Consider the following 9,967-nt stretch of genomic DNA (forward strand, 5'->3'; position numbering starts at 1 on the left):
CTATAAATATATGTACACTAGTGATTAAATAAGAAAATCTTGAAAAGAAATATGACGGGAGGTCAGATGGGATATTGCACAGGAATGAGCAGCAGAAAATTACAGTATTACTCAGACTTTTAATAGTCATATTGTCAGTTTTGGCCGACGGTCATGGGTCACTTCCACTAAAATAGCACGAGACTGGAGTAAAATGTACTTTATTAATGAGAACACATGGTGATACAGCAAAGAATCCAACCCTTCTGAAAAGCAAATGGCTTCCTGTTATACTCTACCTGATTCAGGTGAGCATCTGGAATAGACCAAGTCTGGGGGTCAGCAAACCAAAGGGAAACAAAACCCTCCCCATAAGAAAACCACTACAATATAACCAACACGTTCTCACTCCCAAAGCGTAACATTTTACGCTAGGTGACAAATCGTCACCATATTACGTTTTTGGCTACCCACCACGTTCCTGAATGACGACCTCGGAAAAAAGAGGAAATATGAGAACTGTCTGGACTGAATCTACACATGTTTGCTCTTTTTCTTCAAATCGCTTAGAAACACGCTATTTAACATCATTAAAGTCCTGGTTAAGGTCAGGAATAAGGTTATGGTCAGGGCTAGGGATAAGGTTAGGTTTAGGGCTGGAATACAGGGCTGGAACGTCTATTACCGCGGGAGCGTCATTGAACTGGATTCCAGCCATAGCCCGCCGCGTACCATAAGAACGCCGAAGGTCTCCTTTCACGTTCCTCAGGAACGCCGCGGGACGTGACAAAACGTCGACATGTTACGCCTCGGGAGTGAGAACGGGCTGATATAACACATCATAGACATATGAAGATTTGTAACAAGTCCTATAAATAACTCCATAACATATAAACTTCAGTCTCTTCTATATACATTAAAACAGCGGTCCCCAACCTTTTTTGCGCCACGGACCGGTTTATGCCCGACAATATTTTCACGGACCGGCCTTTAAGGTGTCACAGATAAATACAACAAAATAAAACTAGTACCGGTACCGGAAAAAAAGAAGATTTATTCATAACACACGTGAAAGACCCAGGAAAACAGAGTTAACGATAAAAACGATAACAAAATAACGATAAAAAACGATAAAAACTCTGAAAACCATACATTTCACACCCGAGCCTCATCTCTCGACCAAACGACGGTCCGTGGCCCGGCGGTTGGGGACCGCTGCATTAAAACACCTTAACCACAGTTAGGTTTCAGCCCTCGCTGACTCAGAACAAAGTAAGACAATCAGAGTTCGATTGGTTTTTACTTGTGCAGGGGAAGCCTGGTCGGATTCTCAGAGTTGCAAGCTCTACACCCAAACTCAGACAACTCCAACTCCAGCCTCCACTCGCAGCCTTTTATTGAATGAAAACAGTTACACAACCGCCCATTGTAAACCCCATATGTTGTGTGGTAAAAGCTAAGGCACTGTGTGTGTGTGTGTGTGTGTGTGTGTGTGTGTGTGTGTGAGTGAGAGAGAGTGTATGTGTGTCTGTATACGTGACTTCCTGCTTACAAACGTTTTAACCGCATCTCTAGTCATAAAAGGGTCATCTCCCCTCAACCTCGTATATGGCTTAACCTCTCTAACAGTCCACCATTTACATGGTGAGCCCATAAAGGGCAGGAAGTGAACATTCCTTACCAAATAAGGAAACCAGAATCTTATATAGATTGTGCCTGCAGTTGAAAACTATAGCTAGTAACATCCCCAACATCCTACATGTGGGGGAGGAACAGAAAATATCTGAACATACAGTTCAAGACAAGGTCCAAGCACAATAATGACAACTTTTAACAAAATCACTCCAACACACACTCCCCTAGCCTGGCACATTGGTTTTCTCCAGGAGCTCATAAGCAGGTGATTGAGCTGCTTTTACTCTTTACAAAGTGAGTACTGTTAACACTTCTCTTTTTACATATACAACTAATTTAGGTTACAGACAAATGATTAAATGTGAACAGCTCTAACACAGGTTCTTTTCCTGACACAGGTAGGATGGCCAGTCCCCCTGTCTCTTCACCTTTAACGAGTCACTTAAATAACAACCCAAAAAGCCTAATAAAGAATCACAATCAACCAGTGTGTGTTTTTCTTCATTACGGTTTTTAAATACAAATCAGTCAGTCAATTAATAAAAATACAAGTAAGGGTAATGGAACCCCTGGTCTCCATTACACACATAAATACCATAAAGACACTAAGTCGTAGAGCTCTGAACTCCTTGCTTCTATGATATTTACACTTCTTCTTGGCCTTCTCCTTCACTCTGAGTCACTCCAGGATAAACGCATCAGCTCAGACATACAATAATTAAAATATGTGTAGGTGACCGTTTGGCAGAAGACGATGTCGAGGCGGTACTGCAGTGACACGTCCGTGGCTATCGTCGGGGCGGTGTCCTGCATCAGAAGGAAGTCAATAGACTTCTTGGCTTTGTTGCTCATCATGGCGCTGTAGTCTGTGGGCGTGGCCTGCAAAAAGTGTAAATAAACCATCAGAGACCAAACACAAATATGCCTTCCAACCACTAGTTTAGACAACATCTTGCAAAGAGTGTGTATTTCAGAGTGCAGTTGTTTTTAAATTTGACAGAAACAGAAATAAAGACGGAACAGAAGGACAACAGGGAAAGCAGAAGCACCGACACACTGAAATCTTTTAGGGTCAAGCTCCAGAACTAGCCACAAATCCTGCTGGAAAGAACCTAAAAATACTTAAAAATACTTGCAGAGATCGAATGGAGCCGTTAACTCAAAAGCCTGGTGTCAGGCCTGTTCTTTAATAAATAAGAAACGAGCTGATATGTTACAGACCCCAGTCTTTACGTAAAGAAAAAGCTGACATTTAGAGCGGTCTCGCAGCAGATTTTAAAACAGTGACACTGATTTGTGGGGTTTTTGGGCACAAATTTGAACCTTTTTGTTTTATCCATGTCCTTGAACACAGCTCGTGACTTGGGCGCTTTCATATGTACCGATTCATTTAGGTTTGTGCACTGAGGCCAGATTTAGGTATTAAAAACGAGTCAGTCATAACACTTCTTACATTAGTTAAAAAGCTGAGCTTACACTAAACCAACATTTAAATTTCCCCTTGTGGGACTAATAAAGGTATATCATATCATATCATATCATTACTAAAGTATTGCTGCAACATTGTAAAGACAAAGATGACACACAGACCAGACATAAAACACTGAACACTTTTTAAAGACGAGTCATTTAAGAGTATTTTCTCATAGAATAAAGTCGGCTGATATGGTGAAGGAAAAATCTGCTCACGAATCCTCCAACTTCTTAAAAGTAAGGAGTGACCTGAGCTGGAAATCAACATGAGAGGGATGACTCAAGAAGAAGAAGAAGCAACAAGAAAAGAAAAACAGAGTTCAGAGTGTAGTTAAGATATCAAGCTGTATCCACAATGTGTGCCAAGAAACTAAGCTTGTCTGTTGTCATGCTAAAGAAATAAAAAATCTGGAATCAGAAAACAGCCAATAACTGCTGATCAACTCACCCACTCCTCTTCGTGCCAGTCCACGTGCAGTGACGACTGGCTGTTGTGATCGCTGTACTTTGCTCTCAGCGTATCCTGGTCATTGCGGAGCACTACTTGTTCAGACTCAGCGGAAGGAGAAGCTTTGGTTGCGATGTACTCGTACTGCGTTCAGGGCCTAAATAGCTGAAGCTAGCAGCTTGCAGCCGCACACTGCCACCAGCTGACGGGTCTGAAAGGAAGAGGGTATGAATGAAATATGAAGCGTCCCCACGTAACGTCAAACACTTTTAGTACCTTGTCAACCAGACTGGCGAGCGTCCACTCCAGTCCGCTGGCCGATTGGTCTTTGGCAGCTTGAGACAGCCTCTCTGCGTAATAGCTGACCTGAGTCTTCAGCGTGTTGACGTAGGCGATGATCTCTTTAGCTCGGACAGTGTCCTGGGGTATGTGGATGATGACCAATGGCGTGTCCAGCGGGGTGGCCTGGGGGGGCACAGGCCACCCCCCAAACCAGACTGGCCACCCCAGGTGCCACCCCAAAGGCAAAACAATAAAATTCAATCAAATATCAAATGTCCGATTATGTTTTCACGGTGACGCTCAGATATCCGAGTGTAAGTGAATGCAGCATCGCTTCTGCGCTATGCGCATCACGTTAGCAAAGGTAGGAGAGCCAAGCGCGAAAGATGGCACTGCAGGAAACAATTTTTCGGTGAAAGAAAATGAGGACAGAATAAATGTCCCGGTAAGTAATATCAAGTTTGTTGAGTTTAGTAAACTTCGGTGAAATTAGAATACCAAGGAAAAAAATAACACTTAAAGAATTATTGCAGCTGTGGAATATTTCAGACAGTATGCTACTGAGGGCAGCTAACATAAGAGTTATGCGTTATAAGATATAATCTAAGTCGTAACATTGCTGTATGGAGCTGCAGATTTGGTTGCAGGTTAACATAGCTGGACTGGCCATCGGGCATACCGGGCATATCCCCAGTGACTTATTTTTTATTTTTTTTGTAATGGCATGAACAATGAGAGGTGGTGGATTGGCCAGATGCAGGTCGATGTGTAGAAATAACTCCGTTGTTTGGTGGTGACTATGACGGGGCTTCCACAGAGGCAACAGGTGGATGAGGGAAGGGGAGGCAGGAGGAGAGACCCGAAGCAGCCACCAGTCCGAGTGTCAGGTGAACTGAACTTCAGGTAAGAAGTTATGACCTGCAGTCTATCTGGGTCAGATATAAACCAAGTTTAGGTGGAGTTTATTTTCATGTTGCTGACTTTTTACTGTCAGTTGCAATAACTCATACTGCGTTCTAGCCAGTTTGACGGAGTTTTTATACAGCTGGGTGGGTGCTATGATGTTACTGATAGTGAACTTTATTTTATTCATAAGGTTAGTAGAGTTGCCAACGGCTCCTTAAAAAAATGGAATGGTCCCTCATTCAGAGAAAATATTACACGTTTCGTATTGAGCTGAGAAGAGACGCAGTTTGTCCCGAACTTTAGCTAGAATGGAAAAAAGACACAAAGCTGGATTTATTCTGTCTTTATGCTGCACAGCTGCCTCTTCTCTCATTCTCTCCCCCTCCCTCTCCTGTTGCTACTTCAATCATGAAACTGATCAATGATCAGCTGATCGGCTTTTCTCTCTTGTTTATCGCCCACTTTGCGCCAGAAAGAGGAAACCAGCAGATGTTGCGCTAAACAACAGCAGCACGTTTAAGCTTGATCGGCTGTTGTTAGAATGTATTTAATATTAATTTCTAGTATCAGCTGATGTTTGCTGGAGCCACAGCTGTAAAGCTGCTGGTCATGATGTCTGTTTAGATATGTGGTGAGAGGGAAACATGAAGATGAAACCAGGAGATGTCCTTACTGAACCATCAGAGCTGAACAGGTGATGGAGAAACAGGTTTACCTTTTAGGTGACATGAATGAGTTGAAGGGAAGTTATGAACTGTTTCTGAGAGACAAATAACACCAGGATCCTTTTTTATGTAGCTGACAGCTGGTAACTGTGCAGGGGCGGGTCTAGCAAAGTTTTGCCAGGGGGCCAGGTAGGGCATTAACAGGGAAAGGTGGGCACAAAGAAATACTTTTCTTTCTTATTCTCATTTAAAATACCTAGTTTTTATTAAATAATTATCTAAATCTTACAACCAAAGTTTTTATCTGACGTAAAATGTATAGAAATCATACATATACCAACAAGACTGTACATCACTGTCACAACAGGGTTTGTTTTCAGTCAAAGTCTTTATGGCTTTACTACCTGGTGGGTCGGTCTGTAGTAAAAATGCCCAATTTTTTTGTCCCAGTCCAGCCCTGCAGGTTAATACTGGCAGTGTCACCATGCCAGCTGACTGTATTTTATCATCAGCCAGTGTTGTTCTTTATCAATATTACCAAAGTTTACCATAAGGCAGCATAGAAAGTATTTACTTGCTTTCAGGTTTTATTCAAATATTAGTCTTTTCAGTTGTTTCCCCACTTTTTTCCTGTTTCAAAATCAAACACCAGTTTGTGAGAAGATTATCTTCTTTTTTTAACAGGCAGATAAAGTTTTGCATTGGCATTGGCTAATTTGTCAATTGTTTGTTACAAATGTTCGTATTTTAATTTTCAAAAATGTTTTTGCCCAAAACATATGTGCACTATATGTCAGTAAAAATACTATGCAAATATTGATGTCCTTGACTGCTGAGTAAACACTGACAAAGCACTGATTGTATCTCTTGTACTTTATCAACGCAGTATCTAAAAACTTTGCACCGTAGTGGTTAAAATCTCATTCTAATAAGAGTTAAAAGTGCATTTGGTTATTAGGTTTATAGGATTATTGAATTATGGTTAAGGGTTGGTAGAATTTTTTTTTAAAACATTATCTGCCAATTAAATCTGCCACCCTTCTCCAAATCTGTGCCCCTACCTGGCCCCCCCAACAAAAATTTTCTAGACACGCCACTGATGATGACTGAGCTGGAGAGGGCACTACTGCAGGGAACAAAGACACACCGACTGTTAGGTATTTTAGTACCATGGGAGCATTTACTGGATATTGTTTTATAGTGACATTATACAGGAAAACTCTGTCATTCAATAAGGCCCCTTTGTTTTAGTTATTTTTCTCTTTGACCCAAGAATTGATGTGTGAGAATCACAGGCTGGTACAAGGTTGAAATACCACAGAGATCACTCCCTCAGCTACATTAGTTTCTTAATCTTTTAGACGCCTGTTGAAGGCCAAATGGTTTGTTTCAGATTTCACTAATGAAAGAACTCTTCGTTTTGTGCCTTGAAAATATGTCGCTGAGATAATCACAATTGTAGCTGAACTGATACACTACACAAAGGATGCTTCTTCACCCAAGGGCAGGAAGACGCTGCCTTATCTTGGTCTGTACTGGTTTAAACTGATAATCTGCTGTCTCATGAATTTTACCCTCTATATAAACTGTTGTACTTGTGAATAAAGTTGAGTCACTTTGGGAAGACAATCTAAAGCAGTCTCTGTTTTCTTGTTCTCCCAAGCTGCTCCCGAGCTCGTACTAACACGCTGAATGGCATGCTTGAATATTACTTGAGAATATATTTGACTGTGTTACAGACTAAGGGACATTCTCTGCTGATAGACGTCCACGCCTCGAAGGAAGTCGATCCACGGATTAGGCCCTGGAAACCGTTTCCTTCAATTTTGGTGGCAGCGGTGGGATCCTGACGAAGGTAGGCACTCGTCTTTTATTTTATAAGACTGTGTTATGCCTTTCTCAGTGATCCACATAGAAACGGGATACGCTGACGAGGCCTTCTTCAGTGGCCCACATAGTAACAAGTGGGATACACTGAGGAGCCTTCTTTAGTGGCCCACATAGAAACACAGGAAGTTGCCTGTTGTTTTGTAAATTAAAGCAGAAAGGACACAGGAAGTTGCCTGCTGTCATAAACTAAGAAGTTGCTCACCAGCAGAAAGGACACAGGAAGTTGCCTGTGGTCATAAAACGAGAAGTTGCTCGTTAAAAAGTGAGAAGTTGCTCACTAAAAAGATAAAATTGCTAGCAAAAAATCAAGTAACCTCAGGTGTGCCACAGCAAAATAAAACTAACTTAAATCCTTCAAGCGTCTAAACCCCTCTGGAAATCACTGACCATGGGTCAGAATAATTCAAAGACCTTAGACGGGTCCGATAAAAAATCAAAATTAACTGTAAAACCGAAAAAAATAAAATATAAAATCACAAATAGCGGACCACCACTTGGGTGGGCCTGATTATAGATATATATTATGTCAACGAATCCCAGGTGTGACTGAATCTCAGCTTATTGAAGAAGTAGAGGAACTAGACCCTAAAAATGACCAAGCAGCCAACACCTCCTCGTTTTTGTGGATAAATGATGACAAAATCACAGCCTTTTTTCAAAATCTAAAGAAATTTCTGCTCACAATGTCTAGAGATAAACTTGATTTAAATGCAGTAACCATGTGTAAGCAAAAGCCAGATGAATCCATTCTAGTTTTTATGAAACGTTTCACACACTGCTGGACTAATGAGGCATGCATGCCTGAAGGAGGAAATGATCAGATTTTCATAACAACATTCTTAAACAATATTCATCCAGAATGTTCACAACTATTGAAGCTGACTGCCACTGATAATCTCTATGACATGAAAATAAAGAACTTTATCACACTTGTCAAAACAAAAGCTGGTGCAGATCTTTTCCCCAACAGCACGAAGGCTAAAAGTGTTAAGATGATGTTGAATTTTGATGTTGAAGGCTCAGAGGAAAGTGAAAAAATGATGTATGCAGGGGCCCCGCCCCCTCAACAAGCGCAGCAGGGAGATTTCAGAAGGAGAGATAGGAGTGGAGACGTATGTTTTTACTGTGGAAAAATAGGACACTGGAGGAGGGAATGCAAATCAGCAGCACGTAGGTCTCAACCACAAAACACAGGACCAGCTCCTGCCACTAGGTGTCAGCAGAGCTCTTACAGACAAGGTAACTGGCAACGCAGACAGGAATCACATCAAAATAATGGCCCCTTTGCACTTAGGCAGCAACCTTATAATCCACATTTTAATCCCCATCCATATGATAACGAAAGACTGGACCAACCATAGGGAGGCCCAGGTGACGATGAGGGACAGTGTGAAGCACTACACACGATGCTGCATTTGCAATTGTCCCGTAACACAGAAAGCTTGCCCATGTTAGATATAGAAATAGGTGAAAAGATTTATTCTTTTTTAGTTGACAGTGGAGCCACTAAAAGTTCACTGTCTGGAAAATTCTATAGTGGGCCTGTTTCCTCTGTGTGCATCAACACCATGGGAATAAACGGAACTCTAGTGCAATGCCCCAAAACTCATTCTCTAAAAACACGCTGGGGCCCAAAACCAGACGAAATTACATATCATCCATTCATAATTATTCCAAACTCGCCTGTGAATCTATTAGGCAGAGATTTAATGGCAAAAATGAACTTGTGTATTTCATTTAACACAAAGGGTGAAATGTTTGCAGATACTGATAACAGCTATGTTTTCTCTGCCCTATGCACCGACACCATGGAGAAGGAACAGCCTCTGTGTCAGCTGGACGCCTCAGCGGAGAATGAACTCAATATCCATCTGACTGGTATCCCACGTCACACTCTGTGTCAAAAACATGTGCAAACACCGTTACCAGGTAGCCCCATGCCTGGAAGCCACATATTTGTTTCTCTCACACTGTTCTGAATATCAAAACATGACATTATGGTCAAGAGGTGAGAATGATGTAGGATTTATTGACTGTACACCTTATCATGCTCAGCTGAAAAACAACAAGCCGGTATATGTCAAGCAATATCCCATTTCCGCTGAAAAAGCCGCAGCCTTAGACATCATCATAGGAGATTTATTGACAGTTGGAGTAATAAAGCCCACAGTATCTCCATATAACACTCCTGTCAATCCTGTGCCAAAGCCTAACAAACCTGGCGTATGGCGTTTCACACAAGACTTAAGGCAAATTAATGCAGTCATTATGCCTCTACCTCCTCTTGTCCCAGATGTTCCCAGCATACTGACAGGTATTCCAGCAACAGCTACACATTTTACTGTGGTGGATTTGTGCTCCGCCTTTTTCTCAGTACCTGTGCATGAGGACACACAGCCGATATTTGCTTTTACACATAGAGATAAGCAGTACACATGGACTCGCTTACCCCAAGGCATGGTAGACAGCCCTGCGGCTTTCTCAATGGTGGTACGTGCTACCCTGGACGGCTTCACTCCTCCAGAGGGCTGTACTCTGATCCAGTATGTAGATGATCTCCTCCTCTGTGCTGAAAGTGAAAAACTATGTCAAACTGCTACACACATGCTACTCCAGCACCTCCAACAGACTGGCCACAAAGCATCAGCAAAGAAAACGCAGTACTGTCAGACTTCTGTTCAATATTTGG

At 41.9% G+C, this 9,967-nt stretch overlaps 1 long non-coding RNA gene across 1 annotated transcript; it reads right to left on the minus strand.

The window, feature by feature from the left end:
* Window positions 1-455: 455 nt before the first annotated feature.
* LOC146630491 (uncharacterized) lies at window positions 456-3,872 on the minus strand. The gene is made up of 3 exons (XR_014906255.1): window positions 3,812-3,872; window positions 3,536-3,746; window positions 456-2,493 (listed from the first exon to the last, which is right to left on the minus strand). It is a non-coding gene; the product is annotated as an uncharacterized LOC146630491 (long non-coding RNA).
* Window positions 3,873-9,967: the final 6,095 nt, after the last annotated feature.

Source organism: Diplotaxodon limnothrissa, linkage group LG6 (assembly GCF_057381915.1).
Source record: "Diplotaxodon limnothrissa isolate DT_005_m linkage group LG6, D_limnothrissa_male_GT1.1, whole genome shotgun sequence".
NCBI lineage: Eukaryota > Metazoa > Chordata > Actinopteri > Cichliformes > Cichlidae > Diplotaxodon > Diplotaxodon limnothrissa.